The 14,361-nt window shown below is 43.3% G+C and overlaps 1 protein-coding gene and 1 long non-coding RNA gene across 3 annotated transcripts in view; one reads left to right on the plus strand and one right to left on the minus strand.

Moving 5' to 3' along the window:
* The window catches only part of TPD52 (tumor protein D52), a 289,903-nt gene that overhangs the window by 4,657 nt on the left and 270,885 nt on the right, over window positions 1-14,361 (minus strand). Inside the window, exon 5 of one of the 2 annotated variants that reach the window (XR_010159617.1) lies at window positions 10,661-11,371. The exons of the other annotated variant lie outside the window; for it this stretch is intronic. The gene's annotated coding sequence lies outside the window, so the exon portion shown is untranslated. Of the gene's footprint in view, window positions 1-10,660; window positions 11,372-14,361 lie in introns of those variants that run through there. 2 annotated transcript variants of the gene reach the window in all.
* On the plus strand, window positions 4,822-7,825 carry LOC104007654 (uncharacterized). The gene is made up of 2 exons (XR_008536921.2): window positions 4,822-4,910; window positions 7,667-7,825. It is a non-coding gene; the product is annotated as an uncharacterized LOC104007654 (long non-coding RNA).

Genomic DNA, 14,361 nt, shown 5'->3' on the forward strand with positions numbered 1-14,361 from the left:
TCAAATATTAGAATCAATTTTGGAAACATCTACCAGTTATCCTTGCAATTGAGCTAAGACAAATGAAATCTTAATCTTGGAATTTCATTTCTGATGCTCTATTTCCATTTACATAAATTCTTTTCCTCTTTGTATGTCTCAGGAATAACCACGTTCTTTTGATCTTGTTTCCTTATTTTTGTGTTCTCTAGAGAAACCCAGATATTCTTTTGTTCATATTTGTTGGACCATGACCAACAGTGGTCTGACGTGCCCTGTGCACCTCTAGTGTAATTTTCCATGTAATCCTTGTGATCAATTCTGAATTTGCCTTTCCCAGATATTTTCTGTAATTTTATCAAACTGCCTCCCAATTCTTAATGACAAACACAGAGAATTTGACCCAAATCTAACATGCCGAATGGTCTTTAGCCAGCCTCCTCTGGATTGGGATCTCACGACTAAGCAAAACCAGGCCTCAACTCTTCTTGGATGGAAAATCCGAGGGAAAGGGACATAAACTGAATGATAATCTTTCCTGCAATCAGCACAGAGCCAACCACCCCTTATAGTCTGAGGTTTAACTGGAGCGCATCCATTGGAGTAACACGTAAAACTAAGCTGCTGTTAATTTTTCTACTAAAATGCTTCATTTACCTAACATTCTTGAGGAATGAAGAATTCTACTTATCTATTTCACAACTAACTAAAGCTTATTCCCTTAAGTGCTAAAATCTATTTTAAATCAAAATCCTTATAATCCTTATACTTGCTTGCCTTTCTAAACGGTGCAATAAGTGTAATTTCACCTTGTCTTCAGGATTAAAGTTCATAATTATTGTCATTTATATGGAGAATATTAATGGCCTTTTGTGCTGAAAAGGAAAGGTTTGGTGGTGGTGGTGGTGGTGTTGTTTCGAGACAGAGTATCGCTCTGTTGCCCAGGCTGGAGTGCAGTGGTGCAATCTTGGCTCACTGCAACCACTGCACTCCCAGGCTCAAGGGATTTTCATGCCTCAGCCTCCGGAGTAGCTGGGCAATTTTTGTATTTTTAGCAGAGTCAGGGTTTCGCCATGTTGCCCGGGCTGGTCTGGAACTCCTGAGCTCAAGTGATCTGCCCACCTCAGCCTCCCAAAGTGCTGCAATTACCGGCATGAGCCACCGTGCCTGGCTTGGAAAGGGAAGTTTGCTCACACATGCAACGACTCCATATGAACCTATTTGTTTTTTAAATTACTTGGCACTTCTTGTCTGAAGTCTGAAACTCTCTTCAGGTTATCAGTTACAGTGAGTATTCTATCTTTTCCATTCTAATGGTCTATTGTGAGGTGGATTTTAAAAAAATGACAACAAACCAATACTATTAGGATTGTGCTTCAAGAAAAAGCAACTGTGGGTGTCTGTGGGAATCTCCTAATAACAAGGTATATGACCTTCAGTGCATGGCCATATAAGTCTTTTTTAAAAAATGCTTTCTAATCTGATAGTTGTGTGTCTGAGAGTTAACGTTGGGAGTCATTGTTTGAGTCAAGTGTTACCTCACCAGAGCATTTCCTTATTAAAAAAAAACCACACAAAAAAAGTATTTAGTTCTCATCACTTCCCAGGCAGTTTTATGACAGGTCCTGCTTTCCTGTTTTTATTAATGGGAACGGACAAGTGAAGTGACTTATTGAAGGCCAGCAACACGAGGGGTAGAACCAGATACAGAAGTTTCATCTTTTAACTTCTCTGATCAATTCAGTAAACTCATCATGATCTATAGGACTTAAACTTAACTGAATTTTTAATTATTTTTTTGGTAAATCAAATGTTATAATGATAGTATATTTAGTGATGTCTCTAAATGATTTTTTATAAATGGAAGGACTGAGGGAAGCCTTCTAGAAAGAGAAGGCAGGGTTTTTTCAGTTGCCCTAATGGCCTGGATGCCTCAGGATTCCTTTTTCTACCACCTGGGATTTGGCGGTAGAAACCCAGTTTAGAATTTATAAAAATGAAAGTTACTGCCAATCATGTGGCCCCTTGAGAATACGTAACAAAATGAAAGGAGATAGATGGATGTTTCTTGTCTGGTGTCTATAATTCCACCTGATACATAAAAGGCATTAAGTTGATTTACTTGATTTTTAGGAGAGTAAAATCCCGCATACAAATCAACAGCTCTTTTAGCCTAAATCTTTAGTACACAAAGTTTTTTGTTAGAAGTGAAGCAGTATATACAATTAACAGATTTATCAGGCTATATATTTTGTTTTAATGCAAGCATGAGCCACATAGGCCTCTGCAGGGTAGTATGCTAAAGGCATTATCAGCTCAGATGTTTCTGCCTTACCCTTGGCCATTCTGATGTGAGAGATTTGGGGCTGTGGATGGGTGGGAGGACCCCAGGTTACAGGAGTGGGAGGACGGCTGAAAGCAGGGGAACTTCTAAATGCCCTTCCGTGACTCTCCCAGGCTGAGTGGAGTAGCATCTGGATCAGAGGGTCTCATTGTACCCAGCTCCACACTAAACTTTCAGCATTGGACAGAGAGAATTGGTTAACTTCTTGTTGTCCACAAGGCATAAGGTAGTGTCATGTGAACTATTAGTTTCATTCACTGCAATTATTTATTTCTTACATTAAATTTTGCTCAAGTCCCTTACAATTTTCCAAAGATAGACATGTGGATGTGGGCAAGCAGGCAAAAAAGCAAAAAAAGCAAACAACAACAACAACAACAACCTCTTGAATTTCATTTTGCTTCTTTTGATTATTCAGAGAAAACTTCAGAAAGTTAATGTAGCACAGATAGAAAAATGTGAAATACAGAGTTGAAAGAAGACAGTGCTTTCATCTGTCAAGCATTAGGGGTTTCCCAGCCTGGAATGTACCTGGCTTTAATAGCTTTTAAGGGATTGGTTTTTATTCTGAACCCAAATCCCACCCCACCTCCCCAAACACACACGCATACACGCAGGCACACGCATATACATATCGGGTTATACAGTGATGCCAAAACAGACAAGGAAGGGAAGTCAAGATTAATAGTGGTGAGCAGGGCATTGATTTCAGCCAGTTCTGTTTACACAGCATTTTCCTTCCAGAACCGCAGAGCTCTGCACAGATACTATCTCACTAATCCTCAATGGAGCTTTCTCAAAGCGCCTTTATCCAGCCTCTCTCCTAGGAGAAAGTGAGGCACGGCGGGCAGAGGTGGTGAAGTCCTCGCAAAAGCTGGAAACATGACCCCGGGCTCCTGACGCACGGGCCATTGTCCTTTGCACTCCACCGCGCCACCTTCCTGTCAGGTGTCTGGTAAACAGGTTAACTGATCGCTGATTAGGGGCCTCCCGCCTACGTGCAATGAGTGGCGGAAAGGAGCTTTTCCTTGTCAATACGAAAATCTTTGAGTACAAATCGATAAAGCTAGAGATTCAAAGACTGCCTTTATAAAACTGGAGAAGATGCACTCTGGCCATAGGCGAAGGGGGCAGCCCGGGGCCCCTGTCAGGAAGCCAAGCGGCCCGGGGCACCCCTGGAAGGCTGCCGAGGGGGCAGCGCCTCCTCTGGGGACGGCTTCGTGGAGAGTCCGGGACGGGCGAGACAGAAAACCAAGCCCTATTTGTTATTAGTATTTTTTTTTTTTTTGTACTCTCAAATGCCACCGGCACATTCCTTTAAAAAAATTGAAAGGAAAAAAAAGAAAGAAAAAGAAAATAAGAGAGGAAAAGGTCCTGAGAAATGACGGACGCTTGAACCTCGGGCCCGGGAAGACCAGCGCCCTTTGGCGGCTCGGCCTCGGGGGCGTGCGGAGGGCGGGCCCCCGCGCGGCCGCCGCTTTCCCAGGCCGCCAGGGGTGAGGAGGTGACGCTGCGGGCTTGGTGGCGGCTGGTTTTTCACACAGGAATCCTCCTCGCCACAGCTCCCTCGAAGGCCGCCCCCCGCTCCACCCCCAGCACTGGGCGCCCGCGCCTCCCAACTCAGCCCGCCGCCGAGCAGACGGCGCGCCGCGGTAATTGGGCACAGGGGCCTTTTTCAGAGTCGCTCAGTCGATAAATGAAACGTCAGCTCCCCTGTGATCCCGCGTGTGTGGGGCGGCGGTGGCTGCGAGCCGGGGCGCAGGGCCGGCCGGCAGCCGCTGCTCTTTCGCAGCCCCAGACCCTGCGCGGCCTGCCGGCGGCTGGCGACCTCCCTTCCCCTCCCGAGGCGCCCGAGCCTCTGATCCCCTCCCGGGGCGCCTGTGGCCTCCCTTTCCCTCCTGGGGCGCCTGTGACCTCCCGTCCCCTCCCGGGGCTCCCGCGGCCTCCGACCTCCTGCCGGGGCGCCTCAAGGGCCCCTGCCCCATATCAGAGGCTCTTGCGGTTTCCTGGTTTGGTTCAACATCTCTGAAACCCAGAGGTGAAGATGAAACCATGGAGGAGAATCCGAAACAGTCTTCCAGATCAGACCTCTAAAATAACTAAATTCTTCTTGTTAATCATTAGATTCTCCCTTTTATTTAATGTGTAAGTCCAAGGGGATTCCTTCTGCTTCCCCATTCAATTAGACAGCAACCTCTTCCTCTAAAGTTCTCTCATCTGAAGCCATCTGAGCAGGAGCACTTTGACCAACCCAATTCTGCTCTGATCTGGACTACTTCTCCCAGTTTAGGGATCAGTAAATTGCCAAACACTTCCCAATTTATCCCTGAAGGAATCCCTGAAAAATGATGGCCTTTATTCTCCCTCAGAGAGGGAGCTTGAGCTCTTGAGAAAGACATGAAGGCCCTTGCCGCTGTCGGCATCACTCCTTCCTCCCTAATCCGGTCAGTTAATTGCTGAGTGCTCGCTTCCTGATCTGCGTGATGGCCTCGGAACCGGGCTGCGTGTAGACCTGGGTGACTGTCAGCTGAGTTCCCAAGTGGAGGGCCTCGGAAGACGCTCTGTGCGGCCTACTAACAAGCACGAGGTAACAGCGCTTGGTACTTTCCATGGGATTTTATTATTATCTTGTTTACTCTTCACAACGGTCTCTTTTATGGGTAATCAAACAAGCTGAGGGAGGTTCAGAAATCTGCCCGAACCTCACAGTTCATAGGTGGCAGATGTTTCTGACTCCATCATCTCAAGAGCTCCTCAGTCTCAGGCTAGGCAGAGTTGGATCAATAGGGTGTGATAAAAAGCAGCAGAAAGGCAGAAGGGCAGTGGGACCTGAGAAGGGATTCTACTTTTTGTTAGATACTAGTTCAGAAAGTCAGTTTGCAGAAGCGGCATTCACATTCTTACTGGAGGGACCCAGCCTTAGCTTTTACCTCTGAGGGATTTCCTCACAGCCTTGATACTTTCACCAGCATCAGAGAAAGTCAGATGCTCACCATGGTGAGACGCTTGCTGTCCTTCCTCACTTCTTGGACTTAACGTGACACTCCTGATATGGGAAATGCTAAAAATTCAGCACGGCTCCAGAATTCAAAGATGTGATAGCTTCAACAGCAACAATTAGATATTGGTTAATGCATTGATATTAATGGCAATGGAGTAAGAGAGAACCAAAGTGATGCCCTTGTTGCTGCCCTAAGAATAGTTTTACAATTTAGAATACTTGGCTTGATATTCATTATTTTGCATATATTATAAAGTGAAGCTCGCTGGCATCTTCAGGGTCTAATCCCATAAGAGCATCTTCAAGATGGAATTGTATCACAATGCCTTGTGACACTTCAAAAACTAGACTTCAGGAAAGTTAAAGAAGAGTCATTTTTATAGAGAGTTATATCTGAGAAAGATTCCCTTGTAACTGGAAGCAACTTATACAAATATTTTTACAGGGTTAGAATCATTTATTTAATAGAGCAGCTTTGGTCCAAGCTGACATCAGTGGAATGCCATTTTGGTATGGTGTTTCATTTATTTCAAAAGCAAGTCCAGGGAAGCCAGATTAATCAGGAACCTGATTATGTTTCTCCATATATGAAAAAAGAATAATCCTATTGAGGAGGCTTATCTTGGTCAAGCATATGGCTAACAGAAGCAATGTAGCTTTCTAGTGACATCTGTGTAGGGTTGGTTGATTGTGGTAAAGAGCTAGGAAAGGGGACTGCCAAGTTCTAATAAAATTCCTCTCACACTTCAATCTTGCAAAAGAAAAATGATGCACTTTACTCAGAGTAGCCAAGCACAACAAGAAGTGACAGCCATAGTACTGGCCTAAAGAATTGCCACCTATCAGTAAATCCTTCAGTCCTGTACATCTTAGTATGAATTTGCTTTCCTCTTAAGTGAGAGATGGAATCAATACATTTTTCCACAGTTTATTCTTTTGCAAATCACTAAATGTTTTATAGTAAATAGTATTTCTTTTCATGATCCACACCCCTTCTGAAAGCCTGTTATTAGACCATTGGAAGGTTTGATGGGATGGAGCAAGAGGTGAAAGTAGGGATAATTCCGATTAATTGTGCCTGGCCTCCTGGATGGTGGACCTAGGGCTGGGATGGGGAATTGATGGCAAGAGGATTAGAGCTTCAAAACTTCAGTACTGAAGGCACTTAGTGCTCAGTGGGAAGAGGAAATAAGATTTCAGCAGACGGAGAAGAGGTATAGAAAGGAAATCAGGAACCAGACTTAATTTGTTTTATGGTTTAAATAGATTAGGTCCTAGGCATGGGCAGCCACCTCCTACCCTGACCTGCAGACATGGCCCATTCTTGGTAGGAAAGCTCATGTGGACCATCACCACACTATTAAGTCAAAAATTAAAGTTACAAAATTGCTGTTATTATTTGTGACTGAGACAACTTTTGCTCAGAAATAATTAAGACACGGCATCCTAAATTATAACAATTCAACTTTCCTGGACTATTTATACCCCTGGGTTTATACATTTATCTTTTGTTTCAACAGAAACAGGCCATATTAATTCAATAGGGCATATTAAGCCATATCTGCTGGAAAAACTTAGGCTTTATTTCTTGACCAACAACTACAGAGTGATTACTTAAATTTTTTTTATTATGGTAAAATATATATAACATAACATTTATGATTTTAATCAGTTTAAGTGTACAGTTCAGTGGCATTAAGTACATTCACATTGTTGTACAGCCATCACCACCATCCATCACCAGGCGTTTTCATCCTACCATATGGAAACTCTACCCATTAAACATTAACTCCCTATCCCTACCCCTAGCCTTTGGGAACCACTCTTCCACTTTCTTTCTGTATGTGATGGACTATTCTACCTTATATAAGTGGAATCATACAATAGGTATCCTTCTGTGTCTGGCTTATTTCACTTGACATAATGTTTTCAAGGTTCATCCATGTGGTAACATGTCAGAATTTCTTTCCTTTTAAAGGTTGCATCATATTCCATTATATGTACATACACATTTCATTTATCCATTTATCCATCGATGGAAGTAATTACTTTTTAAAAAGCACACCAGTACTTACACATAAAAATGATGCTGTCCTTCAGAATAGAGCACTTCAGAAGTTATACTTACTCAGTGATGACTTGTGTCATTGGCTCTTTAGGGGAATTGTGTTCCCCTAAAATTCGTATGTTGAATTCCTAACCCCCAGAACCTCAGAATGTGACTGTATTTGGAGATTGTGCCCTTTAAAGAGGTGACTGAATTAAAACGAGCCCTTTAGTTGGGTCATAATACAATGTGACTAGAGTTCTTATAAGAAGAGGAAATTTGGTCTCACAAATAGGTACACGCAGAGAAAAGGCCATGTGAAGACACAGCGGGAAGGTAGCCATCTGCAAGCCAAGGAGAGAGGCCTCCAGAGACACCAAAACCTGCCGACACCTTGATCTTGGACTTCATGCCCCCAAAACTGTGAGAAAATAAATTTCTGTTGTTTAAGCCACCCAGTCTGTGGTACTTTGTTATGGCAGCCCTGTCAAAGTAATACAATTTAGTACAAAAGACTAAGGGTGCTTTTGCTGAAATTGTCTCAGAAACAGCGTAAGCCCATGCACCCACATCAGCCTCGTTACTTTACAGTCACAAACACCATTCAGCTTGATCACTAGCTTTTTTCATCATATTGGGCTTTAAATGGCTTCTGACTCTTTAACAAAAAATTAAATCCTCTCTCAAAGGATAAAGTGCCTTCTCCTGAGAATATGCAAAAGAATACCATGCCAACTTTGAAGGCAATTCCAAAAGGAAATTGCTTTGAGCAATAGCAGCAGAGTAGAAAAAAGTGTTTTGTCTACTATGGTAACTTGCACTGAAGAAGACAACACTCCTTAAGATAAATATGCCCCATTATATTTGCTAAAGAATCTGTTGCTGTACTTTATATTGCTGCCTCCTCTATCGAAATGCAATGTATGTGCATTTTGGAACTTGCCTCACACTATTTTTTTCCTCCAAGAGCTCAAGCTCTTCAAAGAGCTCTATGACCTGACTCTTAAACCAAAGCTGCAGAGCCTTCTGTTTCTTAATCCGCAGCTGGATTGCTTTGATACTTTGGTCAAAAGGATCAGCTCTCAATGGGGCTCAGTTCACAGGCAAGCTCCAGTACAGCCCTCTCACCCCTACCCTCAGCCCCATCAAGGAAAAGCGGGGGTCGTGAGGAAAGGACTGTGTGATGTGGAGAAGAGAGCAAGTCCCAAGAAAGTAGGCTTTGGTGTCTGGAGGGAAAAGAACTGAGTTGGAATCAGGGGCTGTATTAATCAGTTTTTTGCATTGCTCTAAAAGAATACCTAAGGGTGGGTAATTTAAAAAGAAAAGAGATTTATATTCACTCATGATTCTGCAGGCTGGACAGGAAGCGTGGCACCAGCATCTGCTTCTAGTGAGGCCTCAGGAAGCTTTTACTCATGGCAGAAAGTGAAGGTGGAGCAGGTGTGTCATGTGGCGAAGAGGAAGCAAGAGAGCTGCCAGGCTCTTTTAAACAACCAGCTCTTGTGTGAACTAATAGAACAAGAAGTCACTCATTACCACAGGGAGGTCACCAAGCCATTCATGAGGGATCCACCCCTCCGACCCAAACACTTCCTACCAGGCCTTACCTCTAACACTGGGGACCACATTTTAAGATGAGCTTTGGAGGGAACAAATATCCAAACTATAACAGGGACCTTGAGTTATTATATGCAGTTAGCTTGCCAGATACTTATTTGTCAGGCATTTTCCGAAAAGCTTTCAATTACGTTATCTTGAAAGTTATTTTAGAAGAAGAAGTTGGACTAGGAGTCATGGTCACTGTCACAATTACATCAATCTCTGACTTTAAGAAGGGTCTTTGCAAATATCCCACTGCAAAAATGTCAGAAATGACAACAGCTAGGAATCTCATTTATTTTCTAAAAAACAAAGTCATATTTCTCACTGAGTGGAGCTCCTTGAGGATAGGGTCGGTGCCATCATCGTCTTTACACATTCAGCACTGTGCAGGGCACCAGGTAGGTATTCTAAATGTTGAATGAATGACCTACAGCCCTTCACTAGGTTTCCAGCTCCTGCGATTCCAGTGTCTACCATCCTCTGTTGTGTTTCACATTTCTGTCCAGTTCCCACTTGATTTTCCCTCATTTGTACTTCTCAGGTTGAAGCCCAGATTTATTGTAAAACTGTGCCCATGACCAGAATAGGTTTTATCTTTACCACATCTCTGAATTTGAATTTGTAAGGGGGTCTGGAGGCTACAAAAAGTAACTGGATGCCATGTAAGCCTAGGTTTCAGTCCATTGGAAATGAACTTGAACTTGGACTTGGACTGAAGCTTTCTGCCTTCCCCTTGTCAACCATCTCTCAGGCAGGTAAAGAATGGCATCATAGCCAAAGGAACCAGCCATCAAACTCCCTTAATTTTTGCTGTCACCTGACTTTAAAGTGACATCACCTTAAGACTTCAGACTTCAAATGGTTAATATAATTAGGCTAATGCAAGATAACTATCTGAACTAAGAAAAAGAAAATCTAGTGTATAACGACAATTCCTTTCATTAGAAAGAGACAAAAAAAATACCTGTTAAAAGGGCTGCCTTTGTCTCCCACTCTCCTGGAGCTCCATGGCTGGTGCAAAATTGAAACAACTCTTTTCACTGTTCCTCCTAAAACATTCCTTGTATGAGACTATTTTATGTGGGCAGAGACCAACAATGATGCCCCAACACAGTAAAAGAAGTTTGAATTCCTTCTCCTTAAGAAAATATTTCTCCAGTGAGCCCTCACTATTCTAGCTGACCAGCTGGCAGGCTAGCAGGTGGGGACACTCTCTTTGCGGACCCCAAAGCCCTTGGCAACTTCTCAACTGTGCCTGAACTTGGCAATCATGCCTATGGAGAATGAGCTTTCTTTTTTTGAGAATGGAGGAACGCAATATGCACAATTTACCTTTCTTCTCAGAAGTTATTTTATACCTCATTAATGCCAGGAGAAAGGGCTTGTAAGGGTCCTGACATGTAAATGTCTAATTAGGAAACTTTCAAAGCTGACACTATGTAAAACACTCACGTTTTATTTAAAAGAGAAGGAAATGAAAATATAATTTATCATCACACTGCTAAAGAATTCCTCCAATAGAAATAGGAATGCTTTTGCACTGTTGGGAGTGTAAATTAGTTCAACCATTGTGGAAGACAGTGTGGCAATTCCTCAAGGATCTAGAACCAGAAATACCATTTCACCCAGCAATCCCATTACTGGGTATATACCCAAAGGATTATAAATCATTCTACTATAAAGACATATGCACATGTATGTTTATTGCAGCACTGTTCACAATAGCAAAGACTTGGAACCAACCCAAATGCCCATCAATGACAGACTGGGTAAAGAAAATGTGGCACATATACACCATGGAATACTATGCAGCCATAAAAAAGGATGAATTCATGTCCTTTGCAGGGACATGGATAAAGCTGGAAATGATCACTCTCAGCAAACTAACACAGGAACAGAAAACCAAACACCGCATATTCTTACTTGTAAGTGGGAGTTGAACAATGAGAACACATGGACACAGGGAGGGGAACATCACATACCAGGGCCTGTAGGTGGGTGAGGGGGTAGGGGAGGGATAGCATTAGGAGAAATACCTAATGTAGATGACGGGTTGATGGGTGCAGCAAACCACCATGGCACGCATATACCTATGTAACAAACCTGGATGTTCTGCACATGTACCTCAGAACTTGAAGTATAATAAAATAAATAAATAAATAATAAATTTAAAAAAAAAAACTAAAGAAGTCCTCCAATAAAATGAGCTTCTTATTTGTATATTCCACTTAAGCTTAGCTCAGCCTGCTGCTCTCATCCATTAAGTCCAATGTTCATGTTCTCCTTTCTTCCTTCCTGCAGGAATTTCATCACACTCTTATTGTCTTAGCTTGGTTTTCCCTGAAGGAAGAGCCTGATGCCAGTGCTTTTGTGCAGATAGATAATTTTGGAGGTGGTCCTAGGGCAGAAGAGAGAGAGCGAGAGAGCAGGGAGAGTGAGATGGCAAGGCAGGGAAATGCACTACTATGGGAAATAAGGGCTTGATTCTGCCAGGACCACCTGAGAAGCCCGTTTAATGCCTTCTTGAACCATTCTCTTGAAAGCTAGGAAGCAGGTCCATGGATTCATCAGTTCCCTTCCCATGGGTCAACGGTTATTCCCAGGAGTATTAACTTCCTGATCTATGCATATGCTTGAGCAAAGCCAACCCTCCTAGTGTCTATGGTGACCCAGTATAGAAAACAAAAATATATGATGTATTAGTTATCCATTGCTACAGAAAAAAATCATCCCAAAATTTAGTGGCTTAAAATCACAATGATTCCTCCACAGTTTCTGTGAGCCTGGATGTCGGAGCAGCTGAGAAACTCTGGCTCAGGGTCCCTCATGATGTTGCAGTCAGGACATCAACCCAAGATTCCATCACCTGAGGGCCCGACTGCGGCTGGGGGATCCTGCTTCTAAGAGAGCCCATACACATGGCAGCTTCCTCGCTGGCTGTTGGCAGTAGGCCTTATTTATTGTCACAAAGGCCTCTCCATAGGGCTGTTCGAGTGTCCTTACTGTGTGGCAGCTAGCTTCTCAAAGAATCGATGATTCAAGAGAGAGCAAGGCAGAAGCCACATGTCTTTTGACCTCACCAATAGTATTTATGCTATTGGTCATACAGACCAACCCCAATGAAATGTGGGAAGGGGACTACACAAGAATGGGAATGCCAGGCAGTGGAGACAATTGGGGCCATCATGTGGGCTGGCTACCACATAGGTTATGTGTGCAAGGGTCATAGTCAGCACAAAATGTACCAAAACCTGCACAGAACTGTCAACACTGACATGGCTGAAATAATGTATGAGTCCACAAAGATGTGAGTCATGCTGCACGCAGTGGCTCACACCTGTAATCCCAGCACTTTAGGAGGTCAAGGTAGGTGGATGGCTTGAGCTCACAAGTTCAAGACCAGACTGGGTAACACGGCAAAACCCAGTCTCTACAAAAAATACAAAACTTAGCTGGGCATGGTGGTGTGCACCTATAGTCCCAGCTACTTGGAAGGCTGAGGTAGGAGGATAGCTTGAGCCTGGGAGGTGGAGGTTGCAGTGAGCCGAGACCGCACCACTGCACTGCAGCCCAGGTAATAGAGGCAGATCTAGTCTCAAAAAATAAAAAAAAGTTTAAAGGATGTGAGTCATGGTATTCCAGAGGCCTGTTCCAGCTATGCCTCCTTCATGCTTTCCACCACTCAGACCCAACCATTTCCTTGGTTCCTCAAGTGGAACCCAGGATATGCAATTAAACGAAGATCTCAGAAAATACTGAGGTGCAAAGCTGATCTAGAATTCTAAAATTACAAGTACAACAAATGATCTGAAAATGGCCTACATCTTGGATTGATTAAATCATTTAGGAAGTTTATTTCTTGGTTTTCTTTTACTCCAAAGCTACAACAGGCAGGCTGCAGAAGCCAACACATGACTGTCTGCCTCTCAACAGGGGAAGAGAACAGGTCAGATGCTGCAGCTTGATGGAACAGAACATTACCATAAAGCAAACAAACCTGTGTAAAACATTGTCAACATGAAAAATATAGAGAAATGAATCTCTAAGTATAAAGGTTTTATTTGGGAATAATAGACAAGAAGTAAGATTGCCGTCTGGGACATACATACATACATGCAGATCATGGTGGCCTCTGAAATGTCCAGAAAACAAAGGAAACGATTAGGGGCCCACTGGGGAAAGAGGAGGTTTACACAAGTTGTTTTGAAAGAAAGCTTGTTGGTACTAGCAGTGTCTTACAAGCGCTGGTGAGTTCTGACTGGTGAATGTCAGTAGTTGCTAGGTAGGACTTGTAACCTTGGAGTTACGGTTAGGCACTTGTAGGTTTTTTTGTTTGTTTGTTTTGGGTTTTTTTTGAGACAGAGTCTCACTCTGTTGCCCAGGCTGGAGTGCAGTGGCGCAATCTCTGCTCACTGCAACCTCTGTCTCCCGGGTTCAAGTGATTCTCCTGTGTCAGCCTCCCAAGTAGCTGGGATTATAGGTGCATACCACCATGCCCAGCTAATTTTTTTTTTGTATTTTTAGTAGAAACAGGGTTTCGCCATGTTGGCCAGGCTGGTCTCGAACTCCTGACCTCAGGTGATCCACCCGCCTTGGCCTCCCAAAGTGCTGGGATTACAGGCGTGAGCCACCCTTATAGTTTTTTATTGGGCTTGTGAGACAGTTTTCAAAACAGGCAAATGTTCTTATATAAGTGGCTATCTCTCCTTGTGCTGCTAGCTGCAGTTTGAAAAAATTTCTTGTGATAGTTCCTTTTGTCAGACAAATCACATGTGAGAGTCCTCCCTTCATGGCCTTCTCTGACCCCAATGGCCAGAGTTTGACACAAGTGACTCTATTTTGAATCATACAACTTCCAGGACATGAACATTAATTGAACACGTTCATCACAAGGACAAGATTCGTTTTAAGTCCAGTTAACAATGCAACTGACTCCTCCAGACTTTCAGAGTCTTAGAGGATGATGAACACATGCCCCAAAGTCATGACTGCAGCGTGGATCCTCCGGCTCCAGTCACTGTCCCCAAATTTCCAGGCAAGGGCAGGACACAAAACATAGGAGTAATGTGTACATCAGAACATAAAACCCTAGAACTTGCCAGCCAGCAGACTTCACATATATTTTATTGGCCAGAACAGTGTCACATGGTCATTCCAAGTTGTCAGAGAAGATGGGGAGGTTGTTAAAATTTGTTATTAAAATTTTTAAAAATTAGAGACAGGTCAGGCATGGTGGCTCACGCCTGTAATCCCAGCACTTTGGGAGGCCGAGGCGGGTGGATTACTTGAGGCCTGGAGTTCCAGACTAGCCTGTCCAACATGGCAAAAGCCCGTTTCTACTAAAAACTACAAAAATTAGCCGGGTGAGGTGGCGCACGCCTGCAATCC

This window comes from Pan troglodytes, chromosome 7 (genome assembly GCF_028858775.2).
Source record: "Pan troglodytes isolate AG18354 chromosome 7, NHGRI_mPanTro3-v2.0_pri, whole genome shotgun sequence".
In the NCBI taxonomy this organism is placed as follows: Eukaryota; Metazoa; Chordata; class Mammalia; order Primates; family Hominidae; genus Pan; species Pan troglodytes.